This window comes from Triturus cristatus, chromosome 2_1 (genome assembly GCF_964204655.1).
Source record: "Triturus cristatus chromosome 2_1, aTriCri1.1, whole genome shotgun sequence".
NCBI classification, from domain to species: Eukaryota; Metazoa; Chordata; class Amphibia; order Caudata; family Salamandridae; genus Triturus; species Triturus cristatus.
The window spans coordinates 63,893,732-63,914,757 of NC_140581.1; positions in this window are offsets into that span (position 1 = coordinate 63,893,732).

Here is a 21,026-nt window from a genome sequence, read left to right on the forward strand (position 1 = left end):
TCATCAGGACACAAGAAATTATGCCTGAGAAGTTGCCTGTTGAGAATGTTTTGGGGAGGGAGAGTAATGTAAGAGAGCAAGGAGGAGAAGGGTGCAAAAAGAAATACAAGTCCTACCATGTTAGGACTAATCAAAGTCTTGTTACTTGATCCATTGTGCATTACCAGTTCAAGAAAGCAAACAATAACCAAGTGCAAGCATGCATACCAGTGTAAGGCCAACTAACTCAAACTTATAAATAGGTGAAAACACTATGCAGTCGTGTAACTAAAACTGGAATTTCCAGATCACAATAATAAGGGCCAAAAATAAAATTATTAAATATTAATACATATAATGAAATGAGCCTATGATAGTGGTGTGGTGTAAATTAATGAGGTTACATGAATTAACCAGCCACTAACCTTGTAGTAACACTCTGTAATGTCATATGGTTAACCACAAGTAAGATGGCAAGTAAAAAGAAAAACTGCTATAGCAAGGCTCAGTCTCTGAATGCAAGTTTTAACAATCTCTAAGAAATCAGGGGAACCAAGATTGGTATAAATGAGACATTGATTATCTTAGAGGACTCACTCGCGCTGGAATTCATCCCTGTATTGCGGGATTGATATCCGCCCACCACTGAGTGCAGCCACGGTTGTGTGGGTCTACAGTGTGTGCAAATTGTAAAATTACACAGTGCAGTGCCTAGCAGATTAAGGGGAGCTTGGTAAGGACCTCAGAAGTCATTCTGATGAAGGCAGAGGAGATGTGTTGCCCATTAATTCCATTCCACGTCTGACAGCCAAATTGCAGGAATCATGCACATGCTTTCCATGTGCTACATCACATTGTGCTACAAAACCAAACGATGTGAGAGGGGGCAAAGTGACTGCCATATTGGAGAGGGAGACAGTGGAAGTTATTTATGCCAAAATAATAGGTCACCAGCAGATCAAAAGGGGGACTTGGTCAAGATATAAGAAAGAATATGATAAGACCAAGGCGATGCTTTGTCCAAAAAACGTGTTGTGTCTGTCAGCCTACTAGTGTGCATATGCTTACTAGTGTGCTGCATTAACTAATGCTTTAGAGCCAATAAATTGTAAAGAGAGGCCCAGGTGACAGCCATAATGGGAGAAGGAAAAGTAATAGTGGACAGTGGAAGAAAGTTATCTATACCAAGATAACAGAATCGTCTGAGGTAATATAGAAAACATTTCTTGACCCCACTTGTACTCTGAAAGGAAGCATTATAAATAATTTAAAATTTTACAGACAGTTTTGTGGAAAAGAAATCATTACTAATATTCTGAAATTAAAGGTCTATTCATAAAGCAAGTCCATGATGAAGGACTGGGTTATTCTTAAGACCCAGCGGTGCCAGGGAACAACACCTGAAACCTTCGTGGGTTACCTGTTCTGGCGTACCGAACACAGAGACACGGGACACTTCCAGCGACGTCAGAGATCAGCGTTTATTTACTGCAGGGATACAGAGGTCACAAGAAGTACACAACGTGTAGGTTCTCGGAGACTGCTTCAAATTCGTAGAAGTGGGTCGCTCCTTTTATACACATTTTTGCCATAGCACAGTATGGCGAACAAAGGTTACAACTCGGTTCCCACAATAAACTTCAAAAGGGTCGCGTTCATGTTTCAGGAGGCCGGAACATAATTACAACAGTCTTGCCAGTTCCCAACTGTAAAAACATACTCCCTCCGCAATAAACACATTTCCTCCCAACCATAAAAGCATTAAGGAAGGACGAAAAACAGAATGCGGGGAAAGAACGAGGATGCACAACAGGTTTAGAAAAGAGTGTTAGGGGCAATAAAGGAAACTCGATAGAGGGGTCAAAGACCTCGTGTCTAATGTATGCGTGGCTGAAACAATAGACCGGGGCGGCAAGATGGGCCTTGAGCGGGGCCATCTGCCTCACTCGTGTCATTCCCCTCATCGTAAAAGTCACCTCAAAGAAACACGTGTCCTTCATACTAGCTTGAAAGTTCCAGGGTCACGAAGCGGACAAAAAGCCCGTTCGCTGGCTACCTGAGGGCAAGAAACAAAATGGACGCTGTATCTAAAATGGAACCCGAGGGTTCGGATGAACGAACCCGAAAATGAGGCGAACCATACGTGGCTGTATAGCGAAACTTCGTACACCCACTATACTCGTCATTTGCGGTTCATAGATACCAAACTCATCCATATTCGTCATCACTCAAAAAGTGCCGTCCCGTCTCACACGGAACCTCAGACGCTCCTTTTGCCCTCATGTAGGCAAGCACTAGTCAAGATCGGAATCTATATCAATATTCATCAGATCGTTCAGATGCTGCTGGAACATCATTCTATTCATCAATGTCTCCTTGGTAACAGATGGCCGCCTTATACACGTCGCAGCGCATAGGCCACATAAGGCAGGACCACCCTGTACACAAAGACAACACGTGAACAGAAACGCTACAACAGCCCCTATGATCATCAGAATCTTCCAACCCCAGGTTGACATCAGGCCCCAAAACCATCCTAGGAGCGTCCAATTACCTTCGTCCACGTGTATGGACTCGGAAATCTTGTGCAACTTCGAGATGGCTTGATAAACAGTTGGAGCATTGTCAGGAATAAAAATGCAACAACTCGAATGGATAATTTTACACACACCCCCTCTATCTGCAAGAACAACGTCTAGAACCATACGGTTCTGCAACGTCATGAGTCTATCCGCCTGTAGTTCAGCTGTTAGATTACCAAGGGCATTTGCAGTAATATTAGCAGTCGATTCTACCACACGGGTCAACTGTCGTAGGTTCCTACTATTAACCATAGGTCCCCAAAACGGCAAGAAACCCTTAAAGAAGTCTCCTGCTTCTTGACCAGCAGTATCCTCTTTGCTAATGACGCCTCTCACAACTCTAGTTTTGTGGTAGTCCGAAGCAACTGTGAAGGTCGGAGGTAAAAGATTCGCAATATAACAGGTACCCGAAAAATCGCGGGGTAACCATGTATATGCGCGTTCATAACACACAAAATAGGTGCCCTTAGCAGACAGAAAAACAGGGGAGGAGAGCATCGGTAGGACATACGTTTCAGTGCAAGCACTGTTCCCAAGTTGTGCTCTCGGATTTCGACCCAAACCTTGCAAGCAGAAATTTCCAAGGTGCGGTACAATCCATATTGGGGACGAGCTCTCAAGTTGTCTATCACCCACTGATGTACTATACTCAGTCTCACTCAGATCCTTATAGGCCTGCACTTCTTCATCTGGAATGAGTGATGCATCAAAAACATCTCTATCCAGATCTGCTATGGCTATCGCCAAAGGCTTGTGGTACGGCCCAGGACCGAAGTTGACAGACCGTGGCTCTCGACTGGGGTAGGAATCTAGTGCACTGCGGAACATAGTTTGGAATGCTCGAGCTGAACCCTGGGAGCTGTATGGAAGGACCAAATACGGAATACCCCTATCCATAGTGTGTGGCATTAACCCACACACCCAACAATTGGTAGTATTCACCACCAACTGATGCTGATGTAGGAGTTGAACAAAGGAATTATTCATGAATTCCGCATGTCTAACCTGCTCATGTTGAGGCAAAGGATGAAAGGAATGTGGGGAGACAGTGGTGAGGGAACTTAGGTTAAGAGCAGAGGTAGGTGAAACAGAAGGAAAGAACTGTGATACTCCGAAATACACTCCACCCACCAATAACATAGATACAGTTAGAAACAATAGGAACACCTGAAACAAAAAACATTTTGTTCGTACAACCCTCCATAACTCTGATCTCTGTGCCAACACCCTTTCTTCGTCCACTAGCTTAGAGAATGCCATCCTCTACAAACCGTCCGTGACGTACTTGACGCACTTCGTTCTGAGTAGCGATTATCAATCCCCAGGAGTTCCCAGAGATCGACAAAAGTAACCAACCTAACGTCAGAAACCTGCTAAACAGAAAGAAGTACCCGCACGGCCCTACGGTGACCCGGATGGCGAGGCTTCCTCGATTTATTACAAGTCTCTTAGCAGTGGAAAGCACAAAAACTCAGAAAGAAAGGATGTAATTGTTCATAATATTCGTGATGTTAAAAACCACTATACTGTTAATTTTTATTAGTCCTTGAACGAAGAAAGTATCGACTTCTTCCAGGTCGAGTTTGCTCTATGAACAATTGTTCAGATGGCGCAACGGTGTTCAATGAAACAGATGACGAGTCGGACCTTGGGTTCTCTGCTACTAATGACTCCACCTGTGGATCCGACAATGATGAATCCTCCTCCACAGGGTGAGCATCGCTAAATGGCACAAAACGCGAAGGAGTCTCAGTTTCTTCGGCCGAAATCCCAGTTCTCACCCAACCGTCGGTTGGTAAGGGAATCGGTACCTTCTTTGTGTGACTGGCATGGACCCAATTTTTCCGGCCCTCCAGTCGAACCGCTGTCCTCGTCGTCAACAAGACTTGGTGGGGTCCGACGAATCTTGGCTCCAAATTACGCTTTCGACCAAAGTTTCGGGTGACCACCCAATCTCCTGGCCGGAGCTGATGTCCAGGACCCTCTGTCTGTGCTGGTAGAGCTTCAACGACCTGTTGATGAATTAATCGTAGTTTAGTGGTCAAATCATGCAAGTAATCGATCAACATTGGATATTCAAGACTATCAAAAGCCCTAGGTCTCGGGACTCCCCAAATATTCGCAGGACGACCGAACACAATCTCATATGGGCTGAGCCCTACTCGAGAGTGTACAGTCGCTCTGGTCGATAGGAGAGCCAGAGGCAAGGCATCAGGCCATGACAGACCAGTCGTAGCTTGAATCTTAGCGAGTTTCAGCTTCAGGGTACCATTGTACCCTTCGACCAAACCCGCTGCCTGAGGATGGTTGGCACTGTGGAATTTCTGTCGTATTCCAAGGCCTTTACACACACTCTGCATTACACTTCCCACAAACTCACTTCCATTATCCGACCACACAATCCGCGGCATTCCATACCTAGGAAAATACTCCTTCAGCAGGATTTTTGCTGTGGACAGGGAAGTATTATCCTTAAGAGGATAGGCCTCAATCCATCTGGAGAACGCGCAAACCACAACTAAAACATACTTCAGGTTATTGCATCTCTCCATATGGATAAAGTCCAACTGGATAACCTCAAAGGGACAAGCAGGAGGAGCGAAATGACCAGGTGGAGTGGGGGTGCCTTTTCCGGGATTGTGCATCAAACACACCATACAATTTTTAACCACTCTTTCGGCACACTTAGCGATACCATCATTCCTCCATACAGGAGACAAGAACTTACATATTCCTTTCGCACTAATATGTGACAACCCATGAGCCATCGTCACAACAGCTAATACATACGCATCCGGTAACATCCACCTCTGACATTCCGTCAGGTCAACCCAACATCCATGCATATCCAATTTCCCTGTACTTTCTTTCCACTTGGTCTTTTCAGCTTCAGTAGCTTCGTTCTGAATTTCTTTCACACTTTCAACAGTATTTTCACACATACCAGTCTCCGTCGGCCACCTTACTAAACTCGTGACATACATTCGAGTCGCAAGATTCTTAGCCGTTTCTTTAGCAATCTCATCCGCAAACGCATTACCACGACCAACATCATCCGTCACTTTCCGATGTGCACTACATTTGACGATCGCCACTTGTTTAGGCAACGTAAGTGCATCCAAAAGATCATTCACAAGATGCCCGTGCTGGATCTTTGTACCATGCGATGTCATAAATCCTCTTTCTCTCCACAATCTTCCAAAATTGTGCGCAACACCAAACGCATACTGACTGTCGGTAAACACATTCACTCACTTTCCCTTCGACAAAACACACGCTCTTGTCAATGCAATTAACTCTGCCGCTTGCGCGGAATTCTGGTTCAATCTTGCAGTTTCCACAACCGTACTCAACGTCACTACAGCATAAGCAGTCGTCACATCACCATTCGGCAACTTGAAGCAAGAGCCATCCACATACAAAGTACCATCGGGATCTGACAAAGGAGTGTTTTTCAGGTCCACACGACCTTTTGTTTCTTCCTCAGTCCGTAAATAACAATCATGTGGTAGCACATCATCTGATTCCATATTAATCGGCAACAATGTCGCCGGATTCAGTACATTACAACGCTTGATCTGTACGTGACTTGCCAAAAGGGTCAGCTCGTACCCGGACAACCTTGCACTCGTCAGATGTTGAGTCTTTGTCCGATTCAAGAGAGTATCAACTGCATGCGGAACCATTACTATGAGCATATTGTCCATGACCAGACCTGCGGACTGCCGAATAGACGCCGCAGCTGCCGCTGTCGCCCTCAAGGAACTTGGCAACGCTCTAGCCACCGGGTCTAAGGTCGAGGAAAAATATGCACACGGACGCTGCTTATCACCAAATTGTTGCGTTAAGACACTCAACGCGCAACCGTCCCTCTCATGGACGTATAATGTGAAAGGCTTGCTGTAATCCGGAGTACCTAACACAGGAGCCGAACACAGCGCATCACGTAGTTCAGAAAAACGTTTCTGGCATTCCTCCGTCCAAGGCAAAGGAGTTGAAACGTCCTTGCACGTGAGAGCTACCAATGGCTTCGCTAACAGTGAAAAGTTCGGGATCCACTGTCTGCAATATGACGTGATACCTAAAAAGGCACGCACATCTCTCTGAGTTGCTGGCACAGGCATTCGAGCAATTGCTGCAATTCGTTCAGGGGTCAACCTTCTTCCCGCCTTTGACAATAAGTGACCGAGATAGGTAACTTCTTGACAACAATATTGTAATTTGGAAGGTGACACTTTATGATGTAAAGCACAGAGATGCTGTAACAAGGACACTGTAGCGGCTCTACAGAGCTGTTCAGTGTCAGCAGCAACCAACAGATCATCAACGTACTGAATCAAGGCTGCACCAGCCGGTAGCACAAATGCATCAAGCTGACTCTTAAGAGCTTGGCTGTAGATTGATGGACTCTCACAGTAGCCCTGTGGAGCGCGTTTGAATCTGAAGCTGCGACCACCTAATGAGAAACCAAACAAGTCTCTGCTTTCCTCAGCAATCGGAATGCTAAAGAACGCATTCTTCAGATCGATGACCGAGAACCATGATGCAGTGGCTGGAATCAGAGTCAGTAAAGCTGTAATGTCTGGCACCACAGGAAATTGCGGAACAACTACTTTATTCACCTCCCGTAAGTCGATAACTAGACGATACACGGGAGGCTTGGAGGGATCCGTTCGTTTCAGAATAGGCAACACGGGACTATTGCACACATTACCTCGTGTCTCCTCAATAACATCTTTGCCGATCAGATCGTAAATGATCGCTAACAGTGCCCTTTCACCATCCAGGGAAATACGATACTGAGGTATACGTGGCAAGCGCGCACCAACTTTAAGTTGGACAACATAAGGTGGTATAGCCAACAGGCCCACGTCATTGGGACCTGTCGCCCACAAAGAGGCTGGAAGAGATCTCAATTCCGATGGGAACTTATCGATCGATAAATACATAGGGGAAATCACGCTCTTACCCAACGTAAGCTCCACACCCGCAGGAGAACAGTACAAAGTCGCATGTAACCTTTTCAACAAATCTAGGCCCAAAAGATTCTCACCACAACCAGTAGTCAAAATCAAAGGAGCTTCCAGCTCATGAGACCCAATTGTAAGGGGCAAAGGGCTAGAAACTGGATTGCTAACGGGGGCGCCAGAAAATCCAACGGAAATGTTCGTTAAGCCAGACAAAGGCGCGCCAGGGAGTTTTGAATGCATGATGGAACTTTTCGCTGCACCAGTGTCCAACAGAAAAGGCTCAACGACGCCCAAAGTGGCTACTGAAACGTATGGCCCTCTCTGATCAACCGGAACTGATACTTCTCCCTTCCTTTGTCTATGGCTGTCCTAATAGATACCATCCGCATCAACATCACACTCAACATAGCAATCATCCACATGATACTGTGTAGACCGACCGGACGATTGTTCGCGCCGATCGAAACAATTTTGCGAATCCGAAGACGTCGCAAAGCGTTCGGCCTGATTTTGGGTAACTCCGCGACCTCTACCACGAGAGACCTGTTGAGGACCGCTACGTCCTCCCCGAGCCGATACGCCATTGGCCCTGTCACGGAGAACCGGACAATCAAACTTCAGATGGCCTTCCCCACGACAATACGCGCACTGATTATATCCCAGCACAAAGCGAGGCGCAGGCGAAGCATTGCGCGGCTGTGGTCTAGAGAACTGCGATTGCGATCTGTTTGGCTGCTGTGTATCACTGAAATTCGAACGCAATGGATAGGCTTGCTGCAACAAGACCTTAGTTTTGAGATCCTTAGTTTTCTTTTCTGCACGCTCACTTTCCTCTTTTTCTCTATTTTCGTAATATTGGGCCGTAGCCAATATTTGGGCAGTGGTAGAGACAGCCCACGCACTCTCAGAATTCTTCAACTTGTTGCTAAGGTCGGGCAACAAATTTGATACAAATTTATCAACGAACAGCCGCTGACCACCCTCGGAACCCATGTCCTGACCGCTATGGTCAATGAACGCTTCCTCAAACCTCGTAAAGAAATCGGAAACACTTTCATCTCTCTTTTGCCTGCACGCCGATAATTTGTCCCAATTTACGCGCATCGCAGGCATAAGCGTTTTCATGAGGGTAATTATCCGCTGGGGCAAAGCCACAATAATCTGTTCGGGTTTAGCCCCGCCGACCTGTCGGGCATCTGCCGCTGTAAGGGCAGCCCAGTCACCGCCTAGCTCGGCTACGTGATTCTCGTGCCGAATTTTCGCCCAAATCGGCTGAGGCACCACATTGCCGAACAACATATCAATATCGGCTAGGTTCATAACAGTAGCATCCACCAATTGGGACAGTTCCTTATAATACCCCGCAGGATTCTTACGGGGATCAGGTAGGGACTGTTTCACTTGCAAAACTTCCGATCGCTTCCAAGGGAGGTGTATCCACACTCTCTGGAAATGGCCTGGGACAGGAGGGTTAGCAGCAGCGTCACCTGGCATCCATACCGGGGGAACTTCCCGCATAGGATATTGGCCAGGTTGTGCCATCCATTCTGCGGTCGCGTCCTTAAACAGCGCACGCGGTTGCACTGTACATCGAAAGGATAACAAGCGTTCCAGAGCCTCTCGAACTTTGTCACCTACAATGACACCCGTGGCAAACCGAAGCTGTAGCTCGGAAACCTCAGGTGGTATATCATCAGCTATATCATCGTCCCACTCCTCTTTCAATGACTTACACAATTCTTCGAACACGAATCGCTGTGTGGGCACATTAAACTGAGAAAACGTTTCGAACACTACACGTGGGGTGTATTTAACAGGGTTACGAATCCACCTACGTGCAGTTTTCACCAACGATTCACGTTCCCTACCATCAGGAAGCTGGCTGCGCCTTTGAGCAACATCTGAAAGAGTCGAACCAAGTATCGGCCCAAAAAGCGGAGAATAAAGAGAAGTAACAGCAGTCAAGAGACGACTACGAACAGAAGGAGAAGAGGAAGAAGATACAGGCGTAGCAACCATAGGGGTGGAAACAGTAGAAGTAGACGCAGCAGCAGGAGTAGCGGGAACGACAGGCTGAGGAGGAACTTGGAAAGGCGCAGTAGGGAGAGAAGCCGGAACAAGAGGATGTACGATCTGCGGCCCAAGGGGATTCGGGAGTACAGGAGGAACGGCGGGCTGACCAGCAGCCGCCAAATCAGCGGGTTGAGGAAGAGGTGGACGAACGGGACCCCTAACATCGGGAGCATAGGGAGGTGGCGATTTCATCAGATAAGACAAAAGCGAATCTTCCACCGATTCTTCTCCTGTCTTGTCGTTCGTAGAAGGTAGCGCCGGATAACATTTGTCCACTGCCATATGGTGAAGCCGAGCACTAACTTCTTGCTCTTTCTCATCTTTGTCTAACTGATACTGTTCTGCATTGCGCATCACCGTAATGACACCTTCTCGCTTATTTTTCTTATTCTGTTTGATTTCTCTCTGTTTGGCCTCTTTCCGCCATAACCGGAAGGAATCAAACATGGCCGGCCTAGCTTTCCTTTTAAATAATTTAGCTTCCAAGTTATCTAAAATGGCAGTCTCGAAACTACCATGAGGTGGCCAACTAAGGACGCCATCCTTTTTAGTGTAACAAACCCAATATTCATTATATACGATAGGACCCACGCCATGGCGACTATAGAGCTCATAAAGCGGAGTTCCAGCCGGAGGTATCGGACATGAATCCTCCAGCCGGGAATCCATGCTGCAACATTTGAGAAACCCAAACAAAGTACTACGGCCAGGCATCGTGCACACTAACCGAGTATACAAACTTCAAGGGCTATCGAATTACGATGTCCTCGCAAAGATGCAAGACCCTCGGTTTTTGGCAATTGCAATCGTCAAATAAAACCCAACAACTAAGAACCACGAATGCTATGGAACCATGCAAACAACAAAGCAATACTGGGAGCGACCCACAAATACTTAACTGAGAGAACAATGGCGTCGCCAGGAAGGCCCGTTGATCGTCTCGCCGTACAAAGGACTACGCCAGGCGCCAAAACAGGTCGACAGTCAGGGCATCGGTCCGTCACAGCCGTCAGGAGGCGGGGATCTTCGCGGGAAAAGACGTCGGGCCACTTATTTCGACAACTGGATCGATGAAGCGGGGTGCACCTTCCCTCGGAGATTTCACACGAAGTTCCTCACGATCGTCAGGCTTTGGACCGGTACCGTTGATGTCGCCCGACGTTGGGCGCCAACTGAAGGACTGGGTTATTCTTAAGACCCAGCGGTGCCAGGGAACAACACCTGAAACCTTCGTGGGTTACCTGTTCTGGCGTACCGAACACAGAGACACGGGACACTTCCAGCGACGTCAGAGATCAGCGTTTATTTACTGCAGGGATACAGAGGTCACAAGAAGTACACAACGTGTAGGTTCTCGGAGACTGCTTCAAATTCGTAGAAGTGGGTCGCTCCTTTTATACACATTTTTGCCATAGCACAGTATGGCGAACAAAGGTTACAACTCGGTTCCCACAATAAACTTCAAAAGGGTCGCGTTCATGTTTCAGGAGGCCGGAACATAATTACAACAGTCTTGCCAGTTCCCAACTGTAAAAACATACTCCCTCCGCAATAAACACATTTCCTCCCAACCATAAAAGCATTAAGGAAGGACGAAAAACAGAATGCGGGGAAAGAACGAGGATGCACAACAGGTTTAGAAAAGAGTGTTAGGGGCAATAAAGGAAACTCGATAGAGGGGTCAAAGACCTCGTGTCTAATGTATGCGTGGCTGAAACAATAGACCGGGGCGGCAAGATGGGCCTTGAGCGGGGCCATCTGCCTCACTCGTGTCATTCCCCTCATCGTAAAAGTCACCTCAAAGAAACACGTGTCCTTCATACTAGCTTGAAAGTTCCAGGGTCACGAAGCGGACAAAAAGCCCGTTCGCTGGCTACCTGAGGGCAAGAAACAAAATGGACGCTGTATCTAAAATGGAACCCGAGGGTTCGGATGAACGAACCCGAAAATGAGGCGAACCATACGTGGCTGTATAGCGAAACTTCGTACACCCACTATACTCGTCATTTGCGGTTCATAGATACCAAACTCATCCATATTCGTCACCACTCAAAAAGTGCCGTCCCGTCTCACACGGAACCTCAATGAGCTTACAGTGCTAGGTCATTATTAAGCCTTTCTCTGTAGTAGTCCATCGTGGCTGGGTGTAAAATTCCAGACAAGGCAGACCTGTATTTACTTCATGCTTAAGGCCAAAAGTGTTTACATATGGCAGTTAAATAGTACAAAATTCGATCAAGGAAGTCCAGACCTCCATTTTGTTCAACCCACTGTATAAGCTATTAGTTTTTACTATCCATTTGAGTTCCTCTTTGTTGAGGATGGGGCCAATGTCCGTGCCTCTGGGAGTGGTTTAATGACACTGATCACTTGCCATTGAATTCTGTTCTATGTTTGTCCTATTTCAAAAATAATCTCGACAAATGGCGTGTTGGGTACCTTGTATCGTAGGTGGCTTCTTTGTTTGGGCAAAGTCAGATTCCATGTTTTTGGGGTGTCCAAAGGGAATACATTGTTTACTTTGCATGCGTTACATTGCATGCCATTACAATGTGGTCATTACAATGACCGCTTTGTTACATTGCATACGACTACATCACAAGCCGTTACAACGACTTGATGTAGGGGGCAGAAGGTGTTGGATTTACAATCCAACACCTTCCCTGCTGTAGCACAAACTGGAGTCGGAATATTAAATTATACTATTCCTAAGTCCAGTGCGCCCCCTACAGCAAGTCATTGTAACTACTTGCGAAATAACAATGTAGTTGTTGTAACAATAGCAGTGTAATGGCATGCAATGTAACAGATTCTTTATAATGACATATATTCATCCAATGTAGATGTGATTGCAAGTCATAGAATGGCATATATAACATTGGTAGGATTATAGTTCGAGAACTGGTTCAATTAAATTTTAATGTTTCTGAATACAAATTTTTTCCTTTCTATGGTGAATTGATGTACACTTCATCCTATACATTTAAAATGTTAAACCAGGGGGGCAGTCCCCATATATCAGTGAGAGTATGAGTCGTCTTTTTTGGTGGAAGGCAAGCTCTGACCAAATGGTCTTTAATGTTTCTATTTTCCCAAAATGCAAATAGGGGGCACTCAAATGTAAGATCACCAGCATTGAGTACTGGCCAGTGTTTCAATTTAAAAAAAAAAATAATTTATTGAGCATTTCATTGCCATAATTCATAATACAAAGAGAAAAAAAAGACGTAATTTTACCCCAATGTAAAAACACCCCAGACCCCACCCACCCCTTGCTACACATTTATACGAGATCAAATTCATACAGCATTTCAGAAGAAAAAGAGGAAAGACAAAATAAAAAGAAAAAAAAGATAGGACCGTGATACAGAAATAGAACCTAGAGCAGCCCTAAAGTGCAACATGCATTACTTTCTCAGCTCCTTGATTCTATCCAGTCTATTAACGGTCCCCATCTCCATAAGCCTTTCCTTTTACTATGGAGCCCCTTCATAAAGAAAACAGATTGACAGGACCCGGGTTAACCATTAGTGAAAAACTGGTGGGCTGTTGTCTAACCAGGCCGAATAGATAAAAAGTTGGAAACTATTCATGGTAATAAAAAACAATTCCCTACCTCTTGCCAACTTTCCCTAATTTGATTCTCCCAAAAGTAAAACAGCAGGGGTCAGGTATACTTGAATATTTAGTTGTGTGTTGAGAAAATCTGTGATCTGGCTCTTAATAAGCGTTAGCGACCGACACATAGCAAAGATATGTACCGCATCAGCCCCCCTTAGCTGGCATCTGGGGCATCAAGAGCTTTTACCTTCCCCCCAGTTAATAATCCTACAGGGGGTGTAGTAAAGCTGAAAACAGGTTTTGCAATACTGTACTTGTAGCTTGGAGAATAATAAGGTTGTTTGAGCAAAAGAGAAGGATTACCGAAAATTACATTTGGAAATGGCTGGTTGCTCTTGCCATCTCAATGAGTGTTTATCTGTATCATCCTTCATACATTTGTTAAGTAAGGAGTAAATAAATCCTATGGAGGTTTTACGATCAACTAAGAAATAGCGGAATCCATTTCCAGTCGCTATTGACCAATAATGTGTGTTCAAAAATCCAATTATTACCATTTTTTGTAAAGGACCCCCCCTTTTTGATCACTGATACAAGACAGTTATGATCAGACATGACCCGGTCATAGATCTCAATTTTGTGGCCTTGAATATTAGGAAGAGATATAAGAAAAACGTCTAATCATGCAGGTGATTGATGAGGAAAGTAAAAAAAAGTATAACCCAATTCTGCAGGTGTCCTGATTTGCCAAACGTTAATCACGCTGTGATCCTTGCAGAGACTTTTTACAGACTATTTATAATGTTTCTCACACGACCAACCAATGGGTAGATTAATAGTAAAATCTCCAAAGAGAACTATGGGAGTTGGGCAAGACACCAGTTCATTAGTTAGTCAGTCAAATATCCCCAGATCATCTAAGATTGAACTATATATCGAACACATGGTAAATCTGCAAGTGGGGGAGCGAAATTCATTGATGACCAATCTTCCAAGACTGTCAAAGCACGTTTGTCCAAAAAAATTCTCTCTCACTTATTAATTTTCTTCACTTATCTGTTTGATGTCTGCTCACCTTCCCTGCTTTGATCGTCTTTTCATTCTTGCATTTTTCGTTCTTTTCTTTCCCTTTGTCTTTCCTTTTTCTTATTTCCCTGTTTTTTTGTTTTTCTTCTTTTTTCACAATTACTCTCATCTCATCCGTCGTGTATGCATATTGTGGGGTCTTACACTTGTATTGCTCTTGTTACTGAATATCCTTTTTGTTTTGTTTTTGCTATAGCAATTCATTTACCACATCCTAACTCTTGGGAATGGGGTTGTCACATTTTTTGTACCATTGTGGTTTATTTAGAATGTTATGATTAGGCAATGAACTTGTCTATCTCAGCCTTGAAAAAGGCTTGGCTCAAAGACCACAGGAGGCAAAACACATGTTACTTTTATATTACTTTACATTTTGGAGCATTTAGGAGTATACAAGAGTTTCCAATTTTATTACATAAGTGGGGACTGATGTGTCTCTGAATTGGATTGCCAACAAAGAATCAAAGACTCAACTACTTGTCCTGGTGCTTCTATTATACTTTCTGAACTGATGGGTAAGGGATTTCCCATTACCATGGACAAGTATCTCTTTGCAAAATTAGACTGATTTCGAGTTTGGCCAAACACTGTGCGATTACCCGTTTTAAACTCTTGCATAAACAGTTATCAGTGTTGAGAGGTAAATATCTACTAGGTTGACCATATCCATTATGTCCTTAATATAAAAATATATGCTTGGTACAAATTATTTGGTAAAGGAAACTACATACCGGCCGAATGGTTCCAAAATTGATACACATCCAGACACTATTGGGTGATCCAGAGGGGTATCTGTGCTTTTGTGTTTCTTGGGGAGAGTGTAAATTACTGGTGTCCTAGGGGACCTGGTATTGAGGAACATGAACTAATTAGTAGTGAGAAAACCTTCTGTTTTACCATTCTCAGTAATGTTATGAATAAGACCTTGAATGTCATGGGTAGGGTCCGACCTTAATCTCATATAGTATTCTGTGTTGGGCAACTGTTTTAGAATTTCTTTTTTAGGAGAATCAGTATCTTGGATCACGATCTCACAACCATTGTCTGCAGGTTTAATAATCGTGGAGAAGATGGAAGCTTGAGCCTACGTCTCCTCCCATGGATGTGCCTATTTTGACTTTTCATGCACTTTTCTGCGGTAATGAAGACTATCTGCCTTACCTAAACCTCTGCTGAATACCAGAGGAATCAATCGCTATCAAGATCTGTGAGCTCCACTCCCCAGCTGCACAGCTGTCTGCTTTCCATTTTATAAAGTAAAAGTAAATTCCTAGGCAGTCTATATATACTAACAAGACCATCTATCGATATTGTTGTTGGGAAACAAGAGAAATGCTAAAAACATCAATTTATTTTGAAAGATAATAAATTTTTATTTCATCATCTTATTTATTTTCTTCGTTTCTTTCAAAGTGAAAACAGAAAAATATATCATGACATTTAATATATACAATATAGATTTAAAAATAAAACAACAGCAATAAAATTGCAGTACAATACAATATAAAATAAGCGGCAGTTTGTAATTAATGATCGTAATCGACGCGCGTTTCGGCGTTCACAACGCCTTCATCAGGAGTAGCCACAAAAGTATTTAAAATGTCAAAAATCGATCTTTTAGGAAGAATATTTATTGAAATAACCGATGTCGCATATCTGGTATGAAGGAATACTGAAAATATTGCAGCAAATAAGCGGGTTGATAGGAATGTCTAACTTTTAGTCTTATTTTTATGTAGGTAATGATACCGAATTTTTGTTATTCTTCTAGTTGGGAAGCAATTATTTATTCCAACGATGCATGGTTCTGCCGATTCGTGTCAGTTAACTTTTAAGGGGAATCGATATAAAAACAAATTCTTCGTGTATTTCGCGATGTCGTCTATTTAAAAGAAGGTTCCACGAACGATTTTTCTGGAACTTAGTTTAGTTATCACGGGGCTGAAAATGGCCTCCGGCGTCTCACGTGTTCACAGCACAGCACCATTATACCACCATTTCGCCAACCATAAGTTGTGGGGCCCTCAGCACTGAGGTCATAGAGGACATTGAGGTCATTGTGAGGGCACAATGGCAAATGGCTGTTTAATACAGAGAAACTAAGGACACCCCTTTGCTGTCAGTGGCGCCACCGGAACACTAAACAAGCATGGCAAGCGTACAAAAATGGCTGACAAAGAGAATAAGACAAACCTCAAAAGAGTCAATATTGACCCGCCCAATCCAAACTTACCCACTAAAGGCAAACAGGATATCAATACCACTTTGGAAAATATATCAAGTAAATTAGCGGTAGTCCATGAACTCGCTAAGTCCACTAAGGAAAATACTGACAGGATGCAGGCCGAGATTTCTGTGATCCGACAATCAGAGACTTCAATGTTAGAATAACAGAAACAGAATGCAGAATTAGCCAATTGGAGAATGCAGAAAACAAAATGAGTAAATCCCTCCAGGGCCTAACCATTACTACAGACTCACTCATAAAACGGTTATCAGGCCTGGAAGATAGATACAGATGGGGGAATCTGTGAATCTTTGGAATCTCAGAAAGGGGAGGAAGACTCTTCGGGCTCATGCATCTCTTTACTGGAAAAACTGTTTACGCAAGCTACAAACTTAAAGTACAGTAAACCCCTGGAGTTTGATAAAGCCCACAGGGTACCAACTAGAATACTCGCTAGTCAGAAGCACCGAGACAAATAGTATGCAAACCTCTCTGCTATCAACATGTTGAGCTGATTCTCGCCTTCATGCGGAAAAAAAACACATTCTTTTGAAAAACAACAAAATCTATACCTCGTGGACTATAGTAAAGAAACTGTTGACAGAAGAAAAGGGCTTCCTGGTGCTTCACCTCAGAATAAGGGCCATGAACTTACATTTCACCTTTGCAGGCCCAGTTAAATATCGCATCATGACACAGGGATCTCCACACTTCTTCACTGATCATCTAAGATACCTTCACGGAAAAGATGAAACTCTTATGGACGTCTCGGCCCCTGGGACTTCTGCTACAAGATCTTGAACTACCATCGTATTGCCAAATACACAACGGAAAAGATGAAACTCTCTTTGGTCATCTCAATCCCTGGGCCTTCTGCTGCAAGAACTTGAGTTACCACTGTATTGACAAGTGTACTACTTTGAATCTTCTGTTCTCTTTGTAAGTTGTAAGCTATACATCGTAGGTATCCTGGTTATCCTGCCACATGGAATTCTTCAACAAAACCCAGATAAGAAATTTATGACGTTTTCCAGATAAGTTAATATCCACTAAATTGCTTAGTGTTCAATTGCCATACTAGATTTCTATGCCATAATCCAGTTAAGTGTACTAGTGTAATGTTGCTGAGTGACATGCTTACTAAGTTAAATGACTGCCAATATGTATATAATTAATCTAGCACATCATTACTGTGTTAAAGTTATGCAATTCTGTTGAAACGCAGCTATGGAGTAAGTATAAACTTTTACTAAATTTGCCCGTTAATGTGATGACATAGCCCTGCCTATGCTCAGTCATGCTGTTAGCCCACTGTAGTGCACTGTAAGTCCACTGTAGTGGATCTAATCAACTAAACTCTGTCCTACATGTGACATGTTGTTGGCCCTTACTCTTAGTCTACTGCAGTCCACTGTAGTGGATCTAATCATCTAAACTCTGTCCTTCATACGCCATGCCTCACACTTTTGTATACATATCTCCATATAATGCCATTTATCTGGCAGATGATTCACCGTCTGAGTATATTCTCTCCTAGGTTTATAACACCATACACCATACAAATAACACAAGATAAATGGTTATAGCAACTAGCTTGTTCTAATTTGTTCCAATCTGCTCATATATTTTAACGAGCAGTCAGTTTTTCTCTAGCTGAGACTTTTATTTCAATCCGATTATTGATGTTCATGCCTTACGGCATAGGTTGGTCTCACGCATTCAGATAATTCTAATCTGGTTTTCCATGGGAGGGGTGCTCTCTTCCCCTGTCACCATGCCAGTTTACTACTTTGGGGGTTGGGAGGGAGGGATTGGTGTATGAGCGGGAGGGGAAAGGGTGTTTGATATTGTTTTCCCTTATGTACTTGTTTTGTTTTCGGCCGACAAAATTGGGGACACAATAAAAGTTGGGAAGGCGTCTGTACATTACAGGTGCAATGCAAAATTATACAAGTCATTTGCATCCGTTCTGATTCCGCCTCATCTAAAATTGCTCAACGAATTTAGTGATTCCGGTCAGATAAATAGGACTCCTGCAGAGACTATCATAGCAGGGATTCCCAAGGAAGGGAAGGACCCATCACAACCTAAAATTTACAGGGCTATATCCCTCATTAACACATATTGCAAAATGTATGCCATGGTTCTTGCTAAACGTCTCCAAAAATATTTATCCAAACATATTCGCCTGTCACAAGTGGGATTTCTAAATAACAGACTTTCTAGTGATAATACACAAACCATATGTCAAGCCTTGGAGAAAGCCAAACTAACAGACTGCCCCACAGTAGCAATCATGGCGATTGGTCCTACTTTAAAGCGGCACTCGAAAAATTCAACTTGTTAGACAATTGTATTTGAATGGCTATGGCGCTGTATTTTAACCCATCTGCCAAAGTTAGAGCAGGTGGGAGCCTCTCCTCATCTTTGAAGCTAGAACAGGGAACTAGGCAAGGAAGCCCACTCTCACCTTCCTTATTCCTATTAGCAATAGAACCGTTCCTTTATCAGCTACGAAACAACAAAAAGATCAAAGGAATACGCTTCAACAACTATATAGTCAAAATAACAGCTTACGCAGATAATGTGTTAGTCATCTCCAAGAATGCGGAGTCTGCTATTACTGCCCTAATGTCCTCAATAGCAGACTTCTCCGCGGTACCTTGATATAAGCTCAATAAGTCAGTCACAGAAGCTTTATTCGATTGATATGTTATTCAATCATAAAACCACATAAGAAAGAAATATGTACTGTAGGTGAAAATGACTTAGTTAAAAAAAAAACAATACAAATTTCATAATTATTATTAAAACACAATCTTCAGTACATATAAAAGAACATAAATAGGAAGCTAAAAATCAATTAAACATGCATAAGCTTCCGATAAATAAAAACTTGTTTAAAAAAATCCCGATTCTAAAAACACTATGCTCATTGTCAAGATATTGCAGAGCCTGAAAGGCTGGTCGACATTGGCGGAGACCGAACATTTTTAAAACGGGCACTATGTACAATTTTCTTAAGTGGGAATACAGTTTACAGAAGAATAAAGCATGAATCGTTGATTGGGAAGAACTATTATCACATGGGCAAGGCTGAAGGTTTTTCGACCAATCATTCATCTTTGGTAATGACACTAATCTATGAAAAAACCTCAATCTAAATCTTGTTAAAATGATTCTATCGTATACACCAGGTACAAAGGTTAGATAGGGTTGAATTTTAAATGTGGTTAAAATTATCTGATTTTGGAGGACGGTCGGTTTTAGTGAATCATTTGTCATTCTGTGGCTTTCCAGAAGCAGTAGCCCTTCTCTTCTCAAATCCGTCCTTGAAATAGTTTCAAGTGAACTCGGATTATTAAAATTCTCCAAACGGCCACGGTCATTTAAGAAATTACATATGTACGCAATCCAGGGGATGTTCAAAAACCCATCCAGTTTACAGATATCTAAAATAATTTCCCGATTCAATTTTGCCTCTTCTTTAATCCAGAGCCTATGCCATAAAAGGATAGGCTCTAGCTTAATTAAATCAGAGATAAATGTAAGCCCCAATTCTGCATGACATACGGAAGAGGAAGTACCACTTCGGACTGATAGAAGATATTTGAGAAATGAGTTCCCAACATGCTGGATTTTATTCACATCTGCTAGTCCCCAGAGCCCTGCTCCATAGGTGGCTAATGAGACACACTTGACCTTATATATTTTTATGAGTTCCACCAGTGGTCTTTTACCCAATCTTTTAGCGAAGTTAATAAGGACAGTGGTGGCTCTAAGAAAAGCCAATTTCTTGGCGTCAACCGCTTGCGCCCATGTGTCACCGTGCATGAAAAGAATCCCCAGATAAGAGAATTTGGCCGTGGCCTCAATCCTTTGTCCTGCAACAAACATTGTATTCATTTTCTTTGTCCTACGCCCACAGTGCATAGAGTACATTTTAGACGTGAATACTCTCAAGCCTAAATTCTTCATAAAATTCGTGAAGCTGTCCAGCAGCCTCTGAAGGCCCACCTGCGTTTGGGACATCAGAACTGCGTCATCTGCGTATAAGGGTGCCCGGATGGGTCTCCAAGCCACAAGTGGACAGTCGTTGTTATTTTCAAGTAGGGCCCCTTCCAAACCATTAATATAAAGATTAAAAAGGAAAGGGGCCAAAACGCAGCCCTGCCTAACACCACTATTTATCGGAAAAGCACCTGACCGTTCCCCATTTACCCCACAACGGACTCGAGCCGTAGCTTCATTGTAAAATCTTTTAAGGTAATAAAAAATCCTATCTTCTACCCCCAATTTTCCTAAAATGGCCCAGAGTTTACTTTGGATCACACAGTCGAAAGCGGCTGTTAGATCCACAAATACCAAAAACAGATTCCCCTTTTTATATTTTGCCCTTGTGTATTTCCCAATCGGTAATGACAGGTTAAGACCCTGTTCAACAGTGCCCAAGCCTGCACGGAAGCCATATTGGAGGTCTGATAGGACAGAGTTTGCCTCCGCCCAATCCTGAAGACGTTCCAAAATGACACGGCCCACAACTTTAGT